Source organism: Leiobunum rupestre, chromosome 7 (assembly GCF_980474605.1).
Source record: "Leiobunum rupestre chromosome 7, qqLeiRupe1.1.hap1, whole genome shotgun sequence".
Classification (NCBI taxonomy): Eukaryota; Metazoa; Arthropoda; class Arachnida; order Opiliones; family Sclerosomatidae; genus Leiobunum; species Leiobunum rupestre.
In genome coordinates, this window is record NC_143390.1 from 1,843,358 (window position 1) to 1,869,135 (window position 25,778).

The following is a 25,778-nucleotide window of genomic DNA, read 5'->3' on the forward strand; positions in this document are numbered from 1 at the left end:
ACGTAGCGTTTGACGCATCTAAAACGTTTCACCAGGCATCGTAGTCGCGGAAGTTCCTACAAATATCCATGGTGCTTACTAACTGCGACGATTGTCAACGGGGCCGGAGCGCGCTGTCCGGTGGCGCCGCCCTGCGCTTAGAGTCCAAGGGTCGCGCAAACTCATTGGCGGAGGCCCAAACTGAGATGGGCGCTTTGCCAGGACAAACGTCACGCCGTGTCTGCGGAAAATTAAACTGATCTCAAATGCGATCACACTTTCATCGACGGCCATCGTAACGTCAAAAGCACCTGTACGCTTTTGCAGGCCGCCTACTTGACGCACAAAATGTCGTCCGCTACCACGCCTTAACCTTTGCCGAATGACGTCCCGACATCCAAGCGTATCTACGGGTCGGTATTTTTACCCACCTTTTAGTATGGGACTTATAGACAGGAAACTGATTGATAGCGTTTTCCATTACTCGCTCCGATCGGCGCTCGGATCAATCCGATTGTCGTCTTACGTTCCTTTCGCTCGCCAATTTCCAATCCGAGGAAGATCCGCGCGTTTCATTCATAGAAATAATAAAAGGAATAGTACCATAAATATGTAACTAGAGAAACAAACACCGAACTCGAAGCTGTGATTACAATTTCCTTCCCCCCAGCGGTATGCAACAACTAGAATATTCACCGTGGCGTCATATCGCGCTTATTTTCAAAACTAGAAGTGTAGAAACGCGTATAGTTTCTGTTGTTTCAAAATCCACAGCCAAAGGCTCCGGGGTCGGAACAAGAGTTTCAAGCAGTCAGGCTCGATTTCCCCTCTACTTATATTTTGATCTCTATGAGAAGTGCAATCGTAGGCAGCTCCTTTACCCTACGACCTACCAATGAGTATTCCATCTCGATATTATTAAATATTTAATTTAAATTTAAGTAATTTAGTAAATTAAGGTTCATTTATAACACAAACGTTTTCGAAATGGAACCCATCCGAAAAATATTCATTCATACTAGATTCGAACCCTCCTTATTAGAACGAAGTTGTTTAAGAATATCAACGCCTATAACCACTACACCACATTTCAACACGCCAATTGCTCTCTTTCATATGACACATTTCTTTTCTAGAAGATCAAGGCTTAAGAAACTCGAGCTAACGCATCGCATGGACGCCATTTGATTTCATTTTTCAAGGACCAAAATCAGTGTAAAAGAGGCAGGCGCAACAACGTAAAATTTTCTGATCCCAGACGCTATCGCCACCTGCTGTAACCTATTTACATTGAAAACCAGCAAAATTTTTAAACAATAATTTATAGCCTTTCTTTTCAAATTTAATAGAAATAATATGGCTAGGAAATTAATTTAAACTATAAACGCAAATCCTTTAAAAAATGTTTCATCATAAACCAAGCCGTTTTTTCTGTACAAGTGTCTAAAAGTACATCAGAAATTAAGGTACCTCAGCACCCAAAAATATGTCTACTTTTCCCTTAACTTTCCCATAGCGTGAAGCATCGAGTTTAATGTTAAAAATCGAGGTACCTATATAAAACCCGGCGACGACTCGCTCTGCTCGTCGCCTGGTTACAATTATGTAAAGTAATTTATCAAATTAATATGCTTGATATATTAATTGTTTTAAACTAACTTAGCGGTTCAATTTTGATAAAATTTAGTTCGGTTTCTAATTTTTAAACGTAGTACTTTTCAACTAAGGCTTAAGGTCTGAGTCTCCTTAGTTAATGAGGTATATATTTTATGATTTTTTATCGTCAATGAGGTCTGAAATTCTGAAGATAAATTAAACTTTGTACAAAATTTATGTAGTATAATTCAAAGGCTAGTTTTTACAATTCTTAAATAGTAGTATCTAAAATCTTGATTATTTATCTTTACAGATTTCGTTTAACCTTTGTTTGAGTTTGGTGCTCTTATACTGCGTTCTTTGATTTTATTGCTTTCTTCGGAGAATTTCGTTGTGAGGAGGAGTTTGTATCGTTGTGTAGGTGTTTGTTAACTATGCCTTTTTTTGGTCGCACCGCTGCAAATGGACTTGCTCTCGGTAGCACTTCCTTGGTGGTTCCTTATGGAAACCCTCCTGCATCATTGCTGTGGGACCCTGATTTTATGACTGCTGATCAAGGTTCTTTTTTTTTTCAGGATCTTGTCTGAGCAATTGCATGAGGATTTGTCGCAGTTTTTCCCTGTTCCCCGCCGTGTTGCCTAAAGGGGCTCTGTTCCCTATGGATATGGGAGTATTAGCTCTTGGAATGGCTTATTTAATAGCTTCTGGTTTGAACCCTAGTTCTATTAGATTTAATAAAAGTGAATTAAGGAAATACATATCTAACTGTATCAAGAAAGAATCTTTCACAGACTTTCCCGAATTTTTGTTTGATCGCCCTTTAAAAGTCAAAGATAGCAAACCAGTTATTTCAAAAACTGAAATAATTGGGATATTTTGCATAGATAGTTGTCGCCAGACCGATTATCAATTTCAAAAACTATCTCCTGAATTTTTAAAGAAAACGTTTGAGGGCATGGTTTTCTGTGAGATTTGCCGTAATTGGTATCATAAACAAGTTGGCAAGCCAAAATATACCTCTCCTCGGAAGAATTGTCCCTAGTGGTATTAATTTATCGAGATAACCCTTAAAGATATATCTCCGCAATTTAGAGTTATTTGTTAAAAATATTAACCCATTTCTATCCCGCCCGGTATAAAATTTTAATTATAATTAAAATAATTGAGACGAAACGACCAATTTTAATTTATTCAGAATATCATAAGTTAAGTAGTTACAACAGTAAGTTAGACGTACTATAACAATGCACAATTGAATTAAACCCTTTTACAGAACAAGTTTATCAGTTAAATATAATACGAAGCAAATTTTAATGAAAGAAATATCTACAGAGGCTTTTTGGAATTACTCTCTTACGAAATACTTGCCGCATCTTTAACGCTCATTTTATTTCAACACTCGCCCTTGATGAAGATACCGTAGATATCTGGTAGTGGACGACTCGTTCACTTCCTGTTGACGTTGTGACGCATACCACATGAAAAAGACCAATGCCGTCCAATTTCCAATATCATATAATGACTCGCACACCCAAGAAATCATTGACTGCGTTAGAAATCGTAGATATCCAAATATCCACACCAAATGTATTTACAAGAAGCAAAAACCTTACCATCAACAAAGCACAGAGAGCCACTTGACGAACCGCCAGCTCTTAAAGCAATTTACGTTAAATTATCTCCTTTGAATTAACAGAACTATATATAGGTCGTTAAAAAAGTGGACCACCCACAGGGTCTACCCTTTAACCCTCTAATCTCGGCTGACTGCGCTAAAACAAGATTTAACCTTTAAAAAATACCAGATTAGACCTTCATAAATTCATTAATAAAAAAGACTTTATTACCTATTATGCTTACGATGCCTGTCTTAATTTCAGTGAATCTAAGGAGCTATCGGTGGTTCTGTGGAAGAGCGCTCGACTGCCAAGCCGAATGGTCTGGGTTCGAAACCTGGGTGGCGCATTTATTTTTAATCAATAGAGAAACGCTAAAGTAGAATTTCTTCGATGCAATAATTTCAATTTCAATTCTATTTCAATTAAACCAAAATTTCGTACTCTATTAAATACGCTTCCGATAAAGCTGAAGGTCTAATTTTCAATAAGGCGTAACAAGTGTCGGTGGTTCTGTGGTAGAACGTCCGCCTGTCAATCAGGAGGTCTCGGGTTCAAATCCCGCCCGATGCGATCGCAAATTGATACTAAGACGAATACCGTGTACAACTGGTGGAAACCCTGCCATTGGACGTTGAGAGGTAGCATTACACTCAGCACTCGGTCCGTCCCAAAGTCATTAAGAAGAAGTTGGAGAGAAAACGCCCATATAAACACAACAGACTCAACATGCACATCCATCAGAACACAAACACAACAAATTCAACACTCACAACCTACGCATAAACATTACAAAAACCGTAATACACCAAACCGTCACGACGGTGAGCGAAAAAACACCATCCAAACAAAACCGCAAATGCATCCGTTAACGCTCACCGTCACACGGTGGTTTTGCCAACCCTTTGAGAAACTGCGTACGCAGTGATTACACTTTGCACCGAAAATGCGAACGCGTTCGCAGTCCTGACAGACAGACACACCCACAGACCCACCCACCCACAGACCCACCCACAGACAGACACGGTCGTTGTATAACCCCTCCTAGGGGACTTTGTCCCCTCGGAGAGGTAAAAATGCAAAAATGTGGAAGAGATATATTTTGAAAAAAACCATCTGCAATATATATGTAGCCCAGCCTGTAGCGAGAAAGCTTCTAGTAGAAAATAATTCATATTTCAAATACGTAGGTATCTATATAGTAAAACCTAGAAATTTTTTATTTCAGAACTATATGAGCTTACGTATCAATTTACGTAAGCTTCATGAATAATTCTTAAATACGTACATAGTAATAAAAAAACTCAATTCTTTTTCTGTAGAATTGAGTTTTTTTGCGCTAACCTTAGTAAAAAATTGTAGTACTTATATTTTTTTATAATGGTTTTTTGATAATACAAAGAAACCAAGAGCCCTTGCCAAAATAACCGAGTGATAAGGTACACAGTGGGTCAAGGAAATTTAACTAGGTTAGTGATTTGTAACAAATATCTGTTAATCTTATGGGTCAAAGAGATTGCTTTGCTAAAATATAGACGTCATGTGGTCTATATTTTACCAAAGCAACCTCTTTCACCCAACATATATTAGTTACCCATAATAACTAACCTAATTGAAAAATACCTTATCACTTGCCTATTTCGGCATGGGGTCTTGGTCAAACAATTGAAATGTTTCTTTGTATTATCAAATGGGTGCTCTCATAGTGTGGCCTCCCCGTTGGTGAGAGTGGAAACACACGCTCATAAATGAGTGCTGTGGCTAACACACTGGTTTAACTATTTTGTGTTAATGTAGTAAAATAGTTATTTTGTGTAGTTTGTTGAGTAATAAAGTTTTTGTTAGTCATTATTAACTTTCAATTTTAGAATCAATTTGTATCAATTCTATTCGAGTCAAGGTGAAATACACATTAAAAGGTAAACTATGTGGTTTAATCATCAGTACGTTCAGTAACGCTTAAAACGGACACCGGTGTCAGCGGTTTTTTACTGTAAGCTTTTCCTGTTTTGACGTCACGATGCGTAGCGGTTATGCACCGTACGCACTGACGTCAGTGTTGACGTATTTGTAATGCAAAAACGCGTACAGGAAAAAGCCGGTGTCAGCGGCGCTCAGCGCTGTGGTTACTAGACGTTCCGAGTATCGTAAAAGGCGCGGTAATCTTTAAATCTTGTGTTTAAATTTTAACACTACAGTTCCCTTTTGCGTTGTTTTAATCTAGGCTTAACAATAGCTGCAATTACTTTGAAATACATTATTTTGGGGTTTTTTAATATTAATAAGCTTCAATTACACATATTAAATAATAACGGACGCAATTAATTTGAAAGATTTATTTTCAAATTTTATGCTTTTTTTAACCATAAGGCCAGTGCTTCCATTCTGGGGAATTTGAAATTCCCTTTTTCTATATTAGGTAACCAAAAATTCCTTTTCCCTTTTCTATGTTAGAAATTCCCTCGAGATTTCCCTACTGATTCCTAAACTACAACAATTCCAAAAAGCATTCCTAAAATTTCTTCAATCTTCATTCTTCCATGTGACAGACATTATATTTAGTTGTCGGTAAATTAATAACATGATGTATAGAATTGAAACTGCTGCTCGCTCGGTCCAGCTGTTTTCCTGACGAGTCAAAAAGGCATTGAAGTTAGAGAAAAGAATTACTAGTCAATAATAATAATAATACTGATAATAGTTTTAACTTACATGGTTTTTTTTTAAAAAGTGCGAAATTCCCTACGAAGGGAGAAATTCCTTACAAGTGGAAGCGCTGTAATAGACAACACTTCGGCACATTTTTAGTGTGTTTCAACAGCCACAGCCAAGTATTTTTATTAAATTACGAGAAACACAATGTTGGGACTAATTATCAGAAAACGGTAGTGGTGTTTCTTCTGTTTTGAAAATCTGAAATTTATCGCTACTCTACAACATGCTCTCTAAGGAGGAATGTCAGGCGAAAAAACTTACTGATAATACGAATTACCTCCCAGTATTTATATTGCTGGAGTGTAGATGGAAAGAATCAAGGGGGGCCAGTTCGCGGTTCTAAAATCTCAGGAAATTTTCACTCTCTCGTCGTCCGCGTTTGTGACGTCATTATGAGACTCCCAACCCGTCCCGTGTCTCTCTCTAAGCGCTTAACCGCTGCAAATGTGTTGGTTATTTTCGAGTTTTTTAAAAAAATTGAAGGTGTGCAAATTGTTTTATTGATATAAAAAATCTTTTTTAAACCAGAATTTATTGGACAAATTAATTTTCTATTAAACCGAACATTACAATTAGAATTTTACATATAACAAATACAAGTGTTAACCAAAAAAATTAAAAACGAAATATCAGAAATAGCTCAATACATTTAATAATATCTTAACTAGTTAACTTTTACCCTTATATAAAACCCATACCCATTGTTTCAAACATACAAAAATGACTTTCTATAAAATATCACAAATATCTTTTTCAATTTTGCAATGTCAATTTTAAAATTAATATCTTCACTAGTTAACTTTTACCCTTTTATAAAACAATATCATTGTTCCAAATATACAAAAATGACTTTCTAAGTTTATATATAACATCACAAATATCTTTTACAACTTAATGCCAAAAATGTCAATTTTAAAATTAATATTACATCGAAACGTTGTATTTTTGAGATTCAACTATTTCTCTATTAAAAACGCCAATATTATTCAATAATGTCAAAGTTGAAATCTAGTCAACAATTTGATACAAAATATCACCATTATTTTTTCAACTTTAAAATAAAAAGCTGACCTGGATATGTTTTTTAAAACTTAAATTTTTTAATTAATTTGGCTGGTAAAGCATTTTTTTAAATTATTGTCAATGAATTTAAAAATAACTGAGATCAGTTTCCTCTACAAATTATATAGAACCAAATAACTGAGGAAAGACTAGCTAGTGATGTTCGGATATGTTATGGCCTCTTATCAAGGAGCAAAAAAATAATAATAATAATAATAATAATAATAATATCCGGTATACACTTCCTTACTCTTTATGTCATTGTGTGTAAAGCTGCTAAGTACATTTTAGGATAATTATAATGAAATTGCCGAATATTCCTGTGAAATGTTAAGTCACAATTTTTGTCATTTTTTGTGCTTTTTCCTACTATTATCTTCCGATTCTCTTTCGAGAAATCCCCGTCAGTTCTGATCGTAGATCCCTCTCGAAGTCTTCCAAATTAAAATGTTCTGAGCAAATACGCGATTTTTCTGGATTAAATTTGTCTAACCTTCTACAACGCACAACCCGCACCTCCTGTAGCTCAGGATCTTTGGGGAATTAATGATATTGCGACGTCCAGTAAGGTTGAGGAAGATAATACGTTTATTTATAACCAAAAGGAACACGACTGAGTAACAATTAAGTATAATAATAAAAGATAATCTCGACGTTCAGGTCTTGTAGCGGGGACGGAAGATTCTTGGACGAAAATAATACTTTGGCTTAGCGGCGATTTCGGCGGTTGAACCTTCTCCTCCCTTCTCCGGACTTAAACCTAAAAACCCTTTTTTCAAAACCTCTTCCAACCGTCGTTTTTCAACCACGCTCGCGCGCTCCTTTTCTAATCTCCTCACCACGCTCTTCGAAGCGCGCGGGCTTTTCACTGCTCTTGAATCTTCGGAAACGTTGTTCTCTAAATGCGTCACAGAACCGCCCTTCTCCGGAAGACCCGTCTCGGGTCTATCGTCGTCTCTTCAAAAAGCTAGTTTCATTTTGGAGATGTGGACAGTTTCGGTTTGCCGATGTCCCCTGTTTTTGACTCGTACTGCGAAATTGACTGGACCCGTTTGACGAAGTATCTCAAAAGGACCGTGGAATTGATGAAGTAGTTTCTCTGACCGTCCTCGTTTTCGAGTCGGTTTCCTGACATAGACCCACTGGCCTGGGGTGAAGTTAACTTCCCGGCGATGAGAGTCATGAAGTATGGTTTGACGATTTTGGGCTGCTGTGATGTTAGCTTGTGCCATTGCTCGGGATTCGTCGATTGGGTAAAGTGTTTTCAGGGAATCTTCAGCGACGGGTAACGTTCGATCCATAGGCAAGAATGGGTCTCGTCCATAAACGAGGGAAAATGGCGAAGCTCTTGTTGATTCCTGGACGGCCGTGTTATAGGCAAATGTCACTCCCGGTAAAGCGTCATCCCAATCGGAATGATCCTCGGATACATACATGGAAAGCATGTCCGCCAGTGTCTTGTTGAGCCGTTCCGTCAAACCGTTAGTTTGCGGGTGGTATGCGGTCGTTCGAATGTGTTTAGTCAAGATGTTTTGTGTCATAGCGGCCATGAATTGGGTCCCTCGGTCGGTAAGTAGCTCTTTAGGGGCCCCGTGTCGGAAAACAAGCTGTTCCACCAAGAATGCGGCGGCTTCTTCGGCGGTGGCGGCTGGCACTGCCTTGGTTTCCGCCCATTTCGTGAGATAATCAGTACAGACCAAGATAAATGTGTTCTTCTGGCGAGACTTCGGAAATGGGCCTAGGAAGTCCATACCAACACGTGTGAAAGGCATGCCAGTACTGGGAATAGACTGTAGAAGTCCTTGAAGTCCAGAGGTGGGCATTTTACGGCTTTGGCAAAGAGCGCAGGTTCGCACATACTGTTGGACAGATTGTTGAAGTTTAGGCCAGAAGTACCGTTCGGATAGGCGCTTGAAGGTTCTAAAGAAACCCAAATGACCCGCTGAAGCATGGTCATGTCCAGCATGAAGGACTTCAGTTCGAAGGCACTTTGTTATGGCTAGAAGAGGACGCTTGCTTGCTTTGCGATATAAAATTCCATCATTCACGGTATATTTTTTGGCTTGACGTTGCGTCGAAACAGTGTATGCCGCACTAGGGTGGGTGATATAGGTTATGATTGGACCAAAAACGGGATCTTGTTCTTGGAGCTTCACGATCTCTGGCAATTCGATTAATGCGCCAATAACATCAGGATCGTCTGTATTTGTGGGGTCCGGAGCCGGGTTCCTGATAAGTCGGCTTAGACAGTCGGCATTCGAATGACGACGGCCGCTACGATGAACTATTTCCATGTCCTGGTCTTGTTCTTGTAAAGACCAGCGAGCAAGGCGATTATGCGGGTCTTTGAGGCTGCGAAGCCAGCAGAGAGAGTGATGATCAGTGACAACCCGAACATGTCTGCCGTGGATGTAAGGACGAAATTGTCCGAGGGCCCATATCAGAGCTAAACACTCCTTTTCGGTTGTACTGTAATTGATTTCTGGCGTTGATAGGGATCGGCTGGCATAGGAGATAACTCGCTCCTCACCATTACTACGCTGCGAAAGGACGGCTCCGATGCCCTTGTTACTCGCGTCAGGGTGAATTTCTGTTGGTAGCGATGGATCAAAATGTCTTAGAATTGGAAATTGGGTTAACTTTGATTTGAGCGTTTTAAAAGCTTTGTCTTGAGCTGTGCCCCATATAAATTGGGCTTTGGAACTTGTGATTTCAGTGAGTGGTCGGGCAAGCTTGGCGAAGTTTTTTATGAATCGGCGGTAATAGGAGCATAGGCCGACGAAAGATTGGACGAAAGTGGACGGCGTCGGGAATTCGTCCACTGCGCGAGTTTTGACAGGGTCCAACGTAACTCCATTTTCCGAAATGATATGGCCGAGATATTTAATCGTACTCATGGCGAAACGGCATTTTTCCGCATTCAGAGATAGTCCGGCGTCACTGATGCGATGTAGAACTTCACGGAGGCGGTTCAAATGAGAGGAAAAAGTTGAAGAACAAACTATGATATCATCGAGGTAGACCAGACTAGTGTTCCATTTAAGGCCAGCTAGTACAACATCCATAGCGCGTTGAAATGTGGCGGCAGCATTCGAAAGACCTATTGGTAGTGCATTAAATTCAAATAGTCCGTCTGGGGTGCAAAACGCTGTTTTTTCTTTGTCGTCTTCGGCCATTGGAAGTTGCCAGTAGCCCTTGGCTAGGTCCATTGTTGAGAAACATTTTGCGCCATGTAGGTGATCGAGGGCGTCGTCCACGCGGGGGAGGGGATAGACATCGCGCTTAGTTATGGCGTTTAAGCGACGAAAGTCTATGCAAAATCGTGGTGATCCATCTTTTTTCGCAACGATTACGACACGAGAAGACCAAGGACTCGAAGATGGACGAATTACGTCGTCTCGTAGCATTGTACGAACTTCTTCCTGAATCATTTCGCGTTCGGCGAAGGATGTACGGAAAGGAGGTAAATGGACAGGAAGGTGGCCCTGTGTGTCAATCGTGTGCGCCGGTAACTTTGCACGGCGTAGCGGGTCCTTTGCCGCCTTAAAGCAGTGATCAAACTCCTGTAGAAGACTTTCAAGTTCTGTCTTTTGGTCAGGTGTAATGTTGGTCGAAATTTCGGAGTTCTTCCAGGAAGGCTCGGATGCTGCTGCTAGGTGGTTTATGTGACTAATAATCGTGGTATTCGGTGACAGAGGTTCAATGGTTCCCAACTTCATTCCCGGATGAATGACCTTTTCTTCCCAAGACATATTAGCGATCGGAGCGGAATCGGACGATGATGATAAAACCGAATATGGCGCCGTAAGCCCAGTTTTAGAACGTAGTTCAGAACTTGGAGTGAGTAATCCATCCCGAAACGGTGCTTTACGAGATAGTACAATGGGAACTAGCGTTTCGGTCCAAGGCTTCAGAATGACGGGTTCAGCGATTGTGATGAAGGCGACGATGGGTAGATTTTCAGGTGTGGTAGCGTCGGGATCTGTCGATGTGCTTGGAAACCGTATGGTAGGTTCGAATCCGAAATTAAGAACTAGTTTTGTATGTCGACACCAGTCAATTCCCAAAAGAATATCTGCCGGTAGGTTTGGTAGAACAATTGCCGAAATCGTGGACTTATTGCCTTCCTGATTGATCACTATTTCAGTTCTTCCTACCGCAAACGCTAAGTGGCCACTAGCTGATTTGATAGGGACACTGCACGGTTGAAGACAAATTCGGTGAGATTCCACAAACGAGGGGCTGATAGCTGTGATAGCCGCTCCGGGGTCAATAAGGGCGGTAGCGGCGTGGCCATTGATTTCGCAGTGTCGTCTAAGTAATGCGTCATTGGCAGAGGTGTATGAATTATCCTCGGCGGCCGTACCCTCTAATACGACCGCTGGTGCTCGTTTCCCGGAAGTTGGGATTCGTCTTCCTGAGGCTGCTGTTGATTTTCCGGGGTTACAGTATTGACCGCGTAGGAGGGGCGGTTTCGACAATACCTAGAAACGTGGCCGATGTTATTGCAGATAAAACAGATTGGACGACCGTCTGGGGTACGCATCTGGTCGGCGCGGCGTGGCTGCTGGGTTAGTCGATTTGCGGGTAACTGCCATTGTTGTTGGGTTTTTGACGAAAGTTGCAACTCCGTTTGATGGGAAGGTAGAGATCGGTAGTTGGTAGGTATAGTTTTAATCATATTAGAGGCATCAGGGCGGAGCGCAGGATAATTTGTATTTCTAGCGGCGGATCGACTACGAGCGGCTACGTCTTTAGCTGCCAAGACCAGAGCGACGGCTTCTTTCAAGTCCCCCAATAAAATTGGCTTCATTTTGTACACGTCTTCTACGAGATCGGGACGTAGGCCATTCATAAGTCTCTGGACTTTCTCTGGCATAGCGACGTCTCGACTTAGTTTGTCGCACAGGGCTAAAACGTCAGCGCAGTATACATCATAAAGTTCGTTGGTTCCTTGGCGTCGGTTAAACAATTGTTGTTCAATTGTGGCGTCGTCAATGGTCTTCCCAAAAGTTGATTTCAGTTTGTTTTCAGCCCAGACCCAAGTTATTCCTTGTTTAGAAGCCGAGATATTTCTCCAGTAGGAAGCGGCTGTACCTTCGAGATTGAGAGACAAATACAGAATCCAGTTGTCGGCAGGCCATCCGTTCAATGTAGCGATGGTTTTGAATCTGTACAGCCATTCCTCGATTTCTTCAGTCGAATCACCTCGGAATGGGGAGATTTGTTGAGCCATAGTAACAAGAGGTGACGAATACAATTGCCCGGCGCCTCCACCAATGCGACGTCCAGTAAGGTTGAGGAAGATAATACGTTTATTTATAACCAAAAGGAACACGACTGAGTAACAATTAAGTATAATAATAAAAGATAATCTCGACGTTCAGGTCTTGTAGCGGGGACGGAAGATTCTTGGACGAAAATAATACTTTGGCTTAGCGGCGATTTCGGCGGTTGAACCTTCTCCTCCCTTCTCCGGACTTAAACCTAAAAACCCTTTTTTCAAAACCTCTTCCAACCGTCGTTTTTCAACCACGCTCGCGCGCTCCTTTTCTAATCTCCTCACCACGCTCTTCGAAGCGCGCGGGCTTTTCACTGCTCTTGAATCTTCGGAAACGTTGTTCTCTAAATGCGTCACAATATGTTATATTTTTGGTTTCTTCAGATTGTTTGGTGGATTTTAAACAATTTTTGCACACTGCAACCTCAGATCTTGTACCAGTCATCTTATTAGCTTTTGGAAACCATATAAAAGAATAAATATTGATTTAAAAAATGAAAAACCCTATGGAAAAACCTAAATAAAAACGGCCTAGTCTTAAGTCATAATGGCATGCATTTTAAAAATGTAAATATATCTACATCTAACTTTGGTTAAAAACAATCCAAAATAAATAAAATAGTAAAATTTAATATTTAAATAACAATAAAGTTGAAAAAAAATGTACTTACTTAATACAATTCATAAATTATGACATAATTTAGGCAAAAGCGCTGTCCGTCTGACACCAAATCTAGCTTCCTGAAGGCTCTGGGAAAAACCTAAAGAAATTCTCCAAGTCTCATGATGACGTCAATCGAACAGCCAATGAACGCGCTCAAAACTGCCCATAGGAAATGCTGCCAAACCAGCCAACCTATATTAGCTTAAATTAATTTCTAGGAACCTTGGGAAAGAATTATGTATTCCTGCTAAAATGAGCTTTTTCGGGGAAGTTGTTTGCTAATATTTCTAATTTGTTTCAACACGAGCCGATAAATCTGCGACGTGTCGCCTCTATTTTTGGCGTGCAGAGTACAGTTGGGAACGAGATGCGTCGAAAAACTTGTTTAGTTTTATGGGACGAAACTAAACCGTGGTTTACGTCTTGTCAATGGTTTTAAATTACCTTTTCTAAAGTGGGAACATTTGTCAAACTTTCGTTATTATTTTTCGAATATAAATTGCTTTAATTAACACAAAATATCTTAATAATTATCCCTGTGTATTAGGCCTACAACTAGTAAGGCTCACTAGTAAGGCGGACTACTAAAAAAATATCCTTATGTCCAAACTCATGCCACTCGCGTGGGCTGAGTTTTCAGAAGTGTTCAACGTAATTTCAAACCATTGGCAAGACGTAAACAATTGAATAAAATTCGTCTGCTAGCAATTCTGACTTTTCGCGGCGTCTTACTCTTCGGCAGCGCGTACCGAAGAAACTTTTCTTCTCGGTACTCCATGTAAGGTAAAATTAGTTTGACTATCTCGATATTCAAAGATTACGACTTAAGGAATAGTATTACCAAAGTACAGACCCGTATCCTGAGCTCTTCGGAGTGCCATCCTCTGTGGCGACATATTCATTGGCCGATCACAACTGTGATCTCTAGTTCATGCACTTTCTATACTCTTTGCTTAAATTGCTTATAATGAGTGAGTACAAAACATCGCTAAATGATTTCTACTCATTTGGTTTTCAGTTTCGAAACCGTCTCATAAAAAAATTAAAGAATCTCAATAGGTGGTTTTTTTCGCTTGTCCGAGGACAAAAAGTGTTAACTTTTTACCTTAAAACGTTTTATTCGCCTGTTCTCGAGGTAAGATTTACCATGGACTGTAAATTTTAGAGGACGAGTAAAGCGTAGCCTTCCCCTGTAGAATTTTGGTTTCCCCGAGCATCAATCACTTCGAACTAGAGAGAGAGAGTCCGTCAAGGTCATTTGTACCACGCATAGAGATAGACCCCCCCCCCCCCCCCCCGCTCATGTTATCTGGAAATCTGGCCGACCGAATGACACGCGCTTTAGTTTTTTTTTATGACCTTGAGCGACTCCCGTCAGCCTGATCGGTGAACGGGGCGTAAAATACCTCGGGAATACCGGTCCTCTAAAATTTACAGTCCGTGGATTTACCCTGTCCCGAATTTTGTTCGCTTGTTCCAGAGCTCTAAGGTTACACTTTTTTCTCCTCCCCGAAAGGAGGGAGTAACCTAGCGTTGTCGTCTGCTTAAACGAAAACATGACTCGTTTAGGCCTCTTCACATGAGGCAAGCTTTTTGTAAATAACCTTTAACCTTTAACTACTCCCTTCTTACTGCAACTCGTTTTTTTCGTCAAGACAGATATGAAGTAAAATGACGTCATATGGCTACACTTTTTAACCTGCTCAAAAAAACCACCTTATTCCGACGCAGCAGTTTATTTTGCAATATCATTTCAAGCCTAAGTCTTAAATCCTTTTTGTTTATGAAGTTGCCAATCTTATCACTATTATTTATGTTATTCTTTCTATAAATTAAAGGAATCGTCTGCTACCAAAAACTATATACTGACGTAGCAGCAGAAGACGTAGTCGCAGATTTATCGGAGAAAGAACAGAACTAAATAAATAAAGAAACAATACATCCATCGCAGATTTAATCGTTGAGATCGAGCATAGTGAAAAAGTTTTTGGCATGTCTCGTTCCGTTGTATTGTGATACTTTTGGCGAGCTAAGCGACATAAATTTACATCACTCGCGATTGGGTGAATTTCCACCATTGTGATTGGTTGAAAGGCATCGCAGATTTAGTCGTGACATTTCGAGACTAGTCAAAAACGTTTTTAAGCGACACAATTCCGAACTGTTGCTGAATTCTTGATTTTGACATGTATAAATTATAACATTTTTAAGGAATTTTAAGACTTTGTCAGGTGATAGTTGACTGACAGAAGTATTCCTAGCCCTTACTCAAAGATATTAATTCACCAAGGCGGGGGGAAGATGGCGACAAAATGCGAGTCGTGGCCTTTCGTGGCGTGAATTAAATCTGAGAGAGGCGGTTACCTACGGGGAAAAGAAATAAAAGAAAAATGGGGGAGATTCGAATTCAGAATGGAAACCCTTTGTCATTAATCAATTACAAAATCTTTATTTGACACTGAATTTTATAAAACACTAAATACAGAAATGAATAAATTGCGGGGGGATTGAGGGGATAATTTTAGTGATGGTTAGGCCATCTCTACTATGGTTCTTTTAGCTTTTTCCAACATAAGAGGGGGAACTGAAACAGGAAAATATACACTCTTTGACCTTAAATTTGTTAGTGAAACTATCTCTTACCATTTTCTATTGGATCAGTTCCTGTATCCCTATTCTCAGGCATCTTGGTTTCAAAGGTAGGAGGGAGCAGAAACAAATATACACTTACACTAAATAATAAACACTACAATTAAACTACTACAATTAGAGGTTCGACATTTAAACAATGGCAATGTTGACTCAAAATTAAAACTAAACAAAAAATGGAAACAACGAGGGTACAATGCGAACGGAAATATATAGTCCGAACTGTATAAATACACGAAGCGAAATGAACTCTCAACCTCGAGGGGGCTTGCTTTAAACCTTTTTCTCGAACAATAGCGTGGGGTTAAACTTTCTTTCTAAAACTTTTTCTCTACTTTCACTGGCTACTTCGTATTTCGACCCTGGGTACTCTACAATGGGGGGGGGGGGGATAATGATGGAAATTCTACTCATCATTTTATTTCGGTGTCCTCCGCTACGTTGTCGTCTCTTCGTTTACGGGTTTTCTCGTTCCTCGGTTTAGATAAGAAGCCCAACACACGCACTTCATAGAACGGGACGTCATTGGGGCGGCTTGTTTTCACGTTTTCTTTATTCACACTTTCTCTTTATTTACTCGTCTTCGGTTTGGCGGCCGGATTGCGGGTTTCTCCTATATTCTTTTACTTCACAAGTGACGGGGGCGTAGGTACTTCGGGTTTCGGTCTGTAATGTCCGGCTTGGCTAGGGAATCGGTCTCGGTCATCTGGTTTTCTTCCCTCGGAACGTCTAGTTTTTGGTGATCAACAGGTGATTCGAGGGTGTTGAGGGCATTACGTTTCCCGGATTCATTACTGCTCGGCTTATACTCTTCCGGTCGGAATGTCCTGGATGTAGGTCATCTAGGCAGTTGGTGAGAATTGTTTCGGTCATGAGGGCTGCATTGAGAGTTAATTAATATCTAAGCGCGACTTCATCGCGCATTATTCTATCTTTATCTCGACATGGTCTTTCTCTCGAGTTCTGTCCAGTTCTCCTCAGTTCTCCTCAGTTCTTTCCAGAATCAGAATTATCCCTTTTTTGGGGCTCTGTTTCTTGGTTTTGTTCCAGGGATTCCAGGGCGGAGTTGAAAATAAAAAGCGATTGGTGACCTCCTATTTTATTTGGGTCATTGGTGCACCCAAGACTCGTGTCCTGTCATGGGATGTATGACGTTGTCCGACCCGCGAAAGGTCCCTTGGGGTTGGTTCTGCGTGATTGCGGGGGTCTCAGTGTTTGTGGGGGAGAAGATGCCAGGAAATCACGAGGTTATATTTATTTTGTTGTCAAGCGAAAATGTCCAGGCACACTTTTGACCTATGACCTGGCCTTGGAAAATGTGCGCTTTTTGTTAGACAAAGGATCCATGGGATCGCTGTGAGTTGAGGGAATATTACTGGTTTAGTTCGGCAAAGTTTCTGAGAAAAATGCGGGTGGGGTCGGTTCCGAGAGTATTGTAACACGGTAATAAACGAGGAAAAAGACACCAATTATCTCCAGATGCTAAGGGCTCTTAATTTTAACATTGCTGAAGGCAGGGATTTAGTTTATAATATATATTAAGTACCCTGTTTAATTAATTGTCTCAAATTTATAATTTATAGTGGGGGTTCATTGAGTTCTATCAGATTTATAAACTATATTTAATTTGTTTGTATGGTTCAAAAGTTATTTAAGTTTTTATTTTATCATTAAATTAAATTTATATTTAACACGGGGATTAGTTTCAGTAAATAGAGCTCGGAATTCTAAGATATTTCATGTAGGGGGCTTTAAGAATACTTAACAAAAACTGTAAATTTTAAAGGGTCAAGAGTGCGGGGAAAACGTAATAACAAAAGTAAATAAAACACAGAAAAAATAAAAAAAATGTAAGTATGCGGGGGAAAGTGAACCTGAAGGGTAACAAAATTGTGTCGAGTAATGTAAAAACGTGACTCCACGCCAGCTACGCCCAAATGAAGCAGCCAATTTCTAATGGTTGAATAAATAATGAACTTAAATTGTCATTGTTTTATTGGTGGAAACGTTGCAACTTCGATGGGATTTGGCGAATTAAAAGCCAATGGATGGTAACGGAAAAGCAGTAGTTAAAACCTTTTGACATGTCCAAAAGTGTTGCTTGTGACACTTTTGGCGTTCCATAAACGTGCGTTGGGGAGTGGTGGAAAGTCCTTCACGCCACTCTAGACGACAGCTTCCTACACTGACAATTACTGTTGAAATGAACCTTTTTTATGGAAGAGAAAACTGAAAATCTCTTCAAGCAGTAAGGACAGGACTTGCAAAATCAAAGCAGAAGGGGTTTTCATCGAGTGCCTCAAGCTGGGATCGAACCAGGCTTCTTTTGTAACGATATAATATATTAACTAATATTAAATTGTCTCTGTAGAGTAACATGACCATAATATAGATTCCTCTATTTAACTATAGTAGTTACATTTAAGTAACCCGTTAAAATAAACTTCAAATTTTTAACCTTTTTATTATTCCCAATACATATTTTCATATTTTATATCAATTTTAATATTGGATTCATAGGATTTTAATGAACCTCATTCTATTGGTGCAATTATTAATTAAAATATATGAATTATTAATTTTCAAAAAGGTAGTACATTAAATATCAATTACTTTTTAAACACGACGTACTTGTGTAAACTAGATAAAACAAATTGAATTCATTACGAGGATAGACATTCATACGAAGATAATTCTGCGCCGTCCAGCTTAGTTCTCTCCAAAAATTGAACCATCATCTAACGCACCTGCAATACCCTTTGCCGCATCAGAGGTTTTTTGCATCACGCCTAAATGAAACAAAGTGTAAAACCATTTTAATACTCTAATTTAAATAACATTTTTACAAGCTGAATAATAATTATTAATTGACCGTTCTATAAAATCAGATATTTTCCCCACTTGAAGTATGAGGGGCGTGAAAGTTTCGAAAGAATTTCAACGGAGAAAAATAAATTGTCTTTCAAATCTGTCGTTCGGTTCGAAAAAATGTCCAGAAATACCTGCAAAAATATAATATTTCTGGCCCGCACAAAGACCGAAAATGAGCTAATGTTTTGAAACCAAAGAATAGAGGACGTTGTCTAATAGTCTTGGTGAAATTGTTGGCCAGTTATGCTCGGATTTTTAAGAAAGAGCTATTATTTCATTTGGTTTTTATGTTAGACACATGTAGATTTAGCACCTTTTTATACTCAAGGAATAAACATTAATTGAATGAGATATATAAGATTAAACGATATCTAAGAAAACCGAAAATAAATATAAAATTAATTATTATCTAATTGGTAAATAGTTTATTTAAAAGTTTGAAACTTTGTTAATCTGAGTTTCTTAAAAAGCAATACCATAAAAAGTAAAACAACCTTAGGGCAAAGTCATCAGCGACTTTAAATGTCTTTAATCCTTTATACTTAATGAGCCAGAAAAGAAGTATTTCCTTTGACCTTCTGATCTCTTAACTCGTGATATTTACTTGGTACTAGAGTTTACAACCGCCATTACCAAGAAGTTTTCATTTGTATCAAAATAAGAAAACCTCATTTAAAAACATCTACAGATAACAGTTGGCTGATTAAACAGATAATTGAATTTAGAATCAGATTCTTTTCCAAAATATCACATCAGAAAGCAAAGGTCTTAAAACGTTCTCGTTAAAATATGTTTAACCTAATGAATAGATCATTTAAGAAATTCAGCTAAACGAGCAGATGATTTGTGATCGGATAAAAGAAAGGTGTTTTCTCTGCTGAGCATGAATATAAAATAAGATATTCCGAAACAGATAGAAATTTCAAGCACTTAGCTCATTCAGAGGGTTATAATAGCTTAATATTACCTCGTGTTCATACATTTATAGCCAAGAAGTGTGTCTGGCTCGTGTTCTCTATTCCAAAAGTAGAAATGTCCAAAATAGTAACTTCCACTCGGTGGAAGACAAAGCTAAAAATCTATATAGGATATAACTGGCGTGTGCACTGCTCTCAGGTGCAAGTTCGAGTCAATTTTTGGTTTCGGAAACTAATTAACTAAACTTTGAAAATTTAATTATTTTCTTTAAAATTATATTTTGTTACTAGAGGGGAATGAGCAATCATCTCGTTTCGAAATAAAATGCTAGTCCACTTGTTCGTCGACCTAAGTGCGTAATTTCTTACCGTTCTCGCTTCGCATAAACACAAGCTCCAAGGATTACAAAAACCACCAAAGTAATAATTTTCTTCTATTTAAGGTATAATTAAAACCAAGAAAAGCGAATGTTCTTTAGAAAGATCGATTGCCTTGGAAAATAGTTTCAGTAAATCAATTTAAAATTTTTCGATATTCTTAACAACTGGGTTGAGGGAGTAAGTTTCTTACATGTAAATCCAAATATTTTCCGAATAATATTCCACTTCCTAACCATGAACATTTTTTAACCTCCGATTGTAACTAAAAAACTGTTATTTCGTTGCAATTGCAATTTTGGGTAGCATAGAGGATTAAACTTTGTATTCGGGAAAAAATCGATGTTCATAAAAAATTATCTGGGAAAGGTTTTTCTCCGAAATTATTTAATTTCTTTAACTTTATTTCTAGATTTAAATTAACAGGTTCTTGAAACTAAGCTATTACATAAGAATATACGTTATTTAAACCCACACAGCCACACACGATTTATTGTAATATTAACCATTACCTGAAGCGGCGGCCAAATAAATGAATTCCAGCAGGTACATCAGTCCGACCAAGGAGACGAGAAATGTTTTTTTTTCCACGTGATAAAATCATTCTGGAGAAATTACAATTTTCAATTAAAAAATGGAATTATACCAGGAAACTATATATGTATTTGGAATGTCAAAAGAAGACTATGGAGGTTGGCAATTCTCATAGAAACGGGGTTGGTGTTAGTTACGACTGTTCTTATGTTTCTTTAAGCAGAGCGGATTCTTAGCCAGCCAAAAATGCAAACAAATCGCGTCGGTTCTACATGTCAATCCCGGCCGTTTGTTAAGACGCATTCGTGGCCCGGTGCGAATTGAAAATAAGAAGTTCCAAACGTAAATATTTACCGGTAATCCTTACCTTAAACCAACTGCTAGGCCGTGAGATTCGAGAAGTTATCGCTGCTATAAAGTTTACCGTTTTTGTGCTGTTACAAAATCCTACCGTTACATTTTACATTTATCAAAGCTGAAAGTACATTAAAAACGTTGCCGACATAATAATTTTATAATAATTTACCACTCTCTTAGCAGTTGAGTACATGATGTATTACCGTTTTAATTATTTTCCGCATAAAGCGTTATGTCTCTATTAATTCGGTTTTCCCAACAAATACTAAGCACAATGACAAATTGTCGGCCTCTTTACATTTTAACGCCTTGTTATTTTTAACTTTAACTGCTAGAGAAAATGACAACGTAACTTTTATGAATTATCTCATATCTCCCTTAACTTCCTCTTTGACAAAACAATGGCGAGACTTTAGCGCTTTGTTAAGTGTCAAGTCACGTGTATTTTCTTTTCAAAGTGCAGAGTGAGATAATAATGATAGGTTCTAGCTTTGTCTCATTCTGAGGGCGATGAACTTATCATATCGGTTACTACAAAATAATATGTCTTAACGAATATTTTAAGATGTACAGAATGTTTTAAGAATATATCCTGATACGCGTAGTTAAAAGTATAGAATGTTATAAGATTATATTATTATACGCGGATAGTCGAATATTATTATAGTTTTCACAAAGATAAAGACACGTCTTTAACATTTGTAGTTACCATACAATTTAAGTTGGATACAGATGTCATTGAGATAGTTAGGCATAGCTGCCGATTTCTTAGAAATACCTTCGAGGAATAAAAGCTGCCTCCAGGCCATAATCGTCTCTGGCGCCATTGTGGTCCTACTGTGAGTTCGAGAAGGAAGCTTTTCTCATTCTTCTATGGATTTAAAACCTATAGGAAAGGGCTCCATCTTTTTGTAAAGACTTGACCGGTTTATCTTCGTTAGTCAAAAAGGGTCATTCTCTAATATTTTATAAGCGATTTGTTTTGACGAAATAAAAATATCTAGGAAAACGTCAAAATCAAATAGGCAAAACCCTAGCTGATCCTAGAAGAAAGCATTAATAAACGCTTTTTCAAGTGACATAATATAAATGAAAAATTGTGGTTTTTTTTATTCAGTCGGCGATAAAGTAATAAATCTCATAATCTTATCAGCAATCAAATCGGAAATAAAAATGCGGTGAATAAAGAATAGCCATAACAAAATATTGACAGAAAGAAAATTGTCTAAGCACTAATCAAGTCAAAGGTAGCATGAAGGAGACCTTCCATCTAGAGACTCGTACAAGACCGGATTAAAGAAATTTACGTTCTTTAGATACTGATCAAGTAAAAGCATTAAAAGTTTGCTTTTATGTAAGCTTACCTTTCTTAGGATTTGTGTTACTTTGGTCTTTTTTCCAGAAAAACTCCGATATGGCGGCGAAAGTAACTAGCGAAAATCTAACATGATTCGGATGGTCTACAGATTGAAATCAAGTCATTAGTGTTGAGGAATCGTCCCCCCTGGTTATGTATGAAACTACGGTCCTGGGGTATACAATTAAAGATAACGAATCCCCCCCCCCCTGGTTGTTACCTTGTCGTTGTGGGGGTTGGCTTGTTTGCGCTTAAACTGTAGTGGGCTATGCTGTCCGGAGTTCGTCTCCTGGTAGGGTCACCCAAGGCAGACAGGCCACTATGGGCGCCAATCATCTCCGCTGCTATATGCTGTGATGGAAGGGTGAAGGGTGCTCTGTTGTTTGAGTCGTGAAATTTGGCGGCGGTCGCTCAAGGCCCAGCGGTTTCGTGCCAATACATCGCTTCGACCCCTGGGTCTGGGGTAGTCAAGTGGTTGAAACTGGCGGTATCAATCAATCGACTCGTCTCTTGGTCAGGTCTCCCAACTCTTAGCGACCAAAGCTCTTTGGATTCTGTTACCCATAAGGGCGCAATACACACTCAAAATACTACTACGAAGTAACTCGCTTCCGGCTCTGTACAACGGCCACCTAAAACTAACCCGAAAACGGTTCCCCCACAACGTTTTTTGAAAGTACTGTCCGTAAAGGGCCTAATCGCAGGCATTTGCAGATGATTTTACTCTGCTGGTCCGTGCCGTTTCGAGACGGGATTTAGAGTCCAGAGGAAACAACGCTCTTGAGATAAAAATACATGGAGCACAAGATATAAGTTATTCTTCTCCCCGGATAAGGCGGCCTTTATAACCTTTCGTGGTCCGGGCGCTACTGACCGATTGCCAATCTACCGCTTAGATGGAGACCCTATACACCACGTTACCCAGATAAAGCTACTTGTGGTTATAATTGACAATCTGCTTAGCTGGTTGCCACACTTTAAAGCAGTTCAATCAAAAGTAGCAGCCCTTACTCAAAGTATTGCCCACTATGCCCACGAAACCTGGGGGAATACTGGGTTCGCCTTAAGACACATTTACAAGTTTGGAATTGAAAGAAATGTTGTAAACGCGGCCGGTGTCTGGTGGAAGGAGACCGGCAATGTTAAAATTGTCCAAAAACTCAGGACTATTCGGCGGTTTTGGCGTTGCGAATAACAAAAGCTTATAGGACTATTTCTACCGATGCCCTCTTAGTGCTTGGTCGTTTAGAACCAGTTGATTTAGTTGCAAGTAGAGAGGCTTGTATATTCCTCCTTTTTAACATTGGTGCACCGGCTACTCACTGTGATGAAAAAGTTGTTCCTTTCAACATTCTCCACCCTTACGATATTTGGAATTATCATCCGGCTAGCCGGATAAGTCATCCTTGCACTACTAGCGACCCTATTAATACTTTCTACGAGATCTACACTGACGGGTCAAAGTTCGACTCTCATGTCGGCTGTGCTTTCGTAGTTTACAGGAACGGGATTGAAGGGAACTCGTAACAGTTCCATCTGATCAAGAAAGAGGTATTTTCCATATATCAGGCAATTACTTGGACCAAGGTGAAGATGATGGCCGCTCCAGTCACACTGATTTCCTTTCATCAATACAGTCACTCCGTAACCCAAAGTCTGTTAATTCATTCGGTCACGATATTAAGCACCTTATAAATGTCATAGGTATCGAGGTAGTGTAACTATCTTGGATAAAGCTCATGCTGGAATCAGTGGAAATGAGAGCGCAAATGTTTTGCGAAGGCTGAGCCTTGGGCGATGGGAGGGCAGTCAATCTCCAATTTACCAGAAATTATTTTCAAAAAGGCTTTAAAAACCTTTCAAAGCAATAATGGCCAGTGAAATGGGACCTTTCTGATAAGAGCAGATTTGCTCACGCTCTCATTTCCAGAGTTGATTCTCTTGCCACTGATGTCGTCCACTTTACAAACCAAATTTTAAGAGGCACCACTAATTCTAGGCCTACCTATACAATCTTTCGCACTGTGTAGACCCGTGCTGCTACTGCGATACAGAGATTTCAAATGCGAAACACTACTTAAAGGTATGGCCTCTCACTGAGGGATACCGTGTATACATTCTTAACCCCAAAGGGGCTATAGTACTCACTACGAACAATTTTAAGTATTTCCGTTCTACATGAGACGGGTTATTTATAACTTTTTTTGATATCATCTCTACCCATGCTGCAGTAATTGATATCTTCTAGGACTCTTGTTACTTCAGTATTGGCGATACTGATGCGCTCTTCCCACTTCTTGCTCGCCACTTCATATTATTATGGTAATTCTTCGCCGCTTACTTGTTTTCGCACCTCACCGGTTCTCATTTTTAATTTATACTGAATTTCTTATATATGACTTATATAACATCTTGACACTGTCGCCCCTGTAGTATGAACAATGTTTCTTGTTCGTGTAGTAGGGGCCTCCAAAAAAAAACACAAACTACTGCTAGGTTCGTAAAAATACTCAGATAAACTATTTTGAAATCCTCCAATTATTTCTGTTCGAGGGCACTTGTCGACCTATTTCCACTTAAAAAATCCTCCGTAAGTCCTGAATGAAATCGAGTTTCAAATTTAATATTATTTTTTTTTATGAAATGAACGTTTATTTGATTTAAATAACAATGTTACAACCAATATAAAAATAAAAATAATAATATTCTATTTAAAGTTATATTTTACAGGAAAGATTAATTTATAAGTATTAATAACATATACAATTTTTTTGCTGTTGAAATATTTGAAATATTTTCAATTTTAAATCACCTTTTTATTTTAAATACTATTTACCATTTAAAATTGATAAAAATCATCTCTATAAATTTCCGTGATCTTGGCGATAAGTGTTTATTCCAAAAGTGGTAGGGTTTTTATACTGCGCTTATTCATTTAATCTACAGGTTGATTGAAATATAGTTTATAAACAATGGACAGGGTGATTAATAAAGTGTGTTTGTGGGTTTTTCTTCGACTTAGAATTACTCTTTTTTTGTTAATTCTTAGTACGCTAGTTATATTCAACGACAGGGTGATTGAGATACTGTTTTTAATATACAGGAAGGTTGAGACACCCGCATTTTCGCCAAGCTCCTCTTAGGTTACTTTAGTACTTTTATTTAATATTTAATACATTATGGGATGGTGTGTACACAAATTTCCGGGACATCAGGTTAAATCTACAGCTTGTAAGCGTCCACAAGGACTCTCCTGAAAGAGTTCAATTGTATGGCTGGAACTAGTCATTGTACGAAAATAGGATGGCTTTCAAAATGTATTAAACAACTTTTAAAAATATTCTGAAGTTCAAAACCTTGACGCCACTTATACAGAAAGTATTCAATGAATGGTTTTACAGAGTGATTAAAAAAAGCGACTATAATCAGCTAGGCTAATACCCAAGGCACCAGCTTAGGCCTAAGTCGTCACAATAAAATCGCTTGCTCTTGTCGCATATAATTTCAATAATTTAAAGTTTTTTCAGAAAAAGCAGCGTTAATTAACTGCCTTTGAAAGTCTATTTGCTAAAATACTTTTATTTCAAAAACTGTCTTGCTGAAAAGCGACCAAATGCGTTAGTCATCGCGACTAAACAACCTTCAATTAGGTGTGAAAAAGTAAATTGTTAAATTAATAAAAATGTGAATACCAACAAGTTATCGTCCGTACTCCGTAGTTAAAACTGTGCCTGTGTCTTTGCAAATCAGATATTCATATTTATAAAATTAGGAAATACAACAACATCACAATTACTTCTAC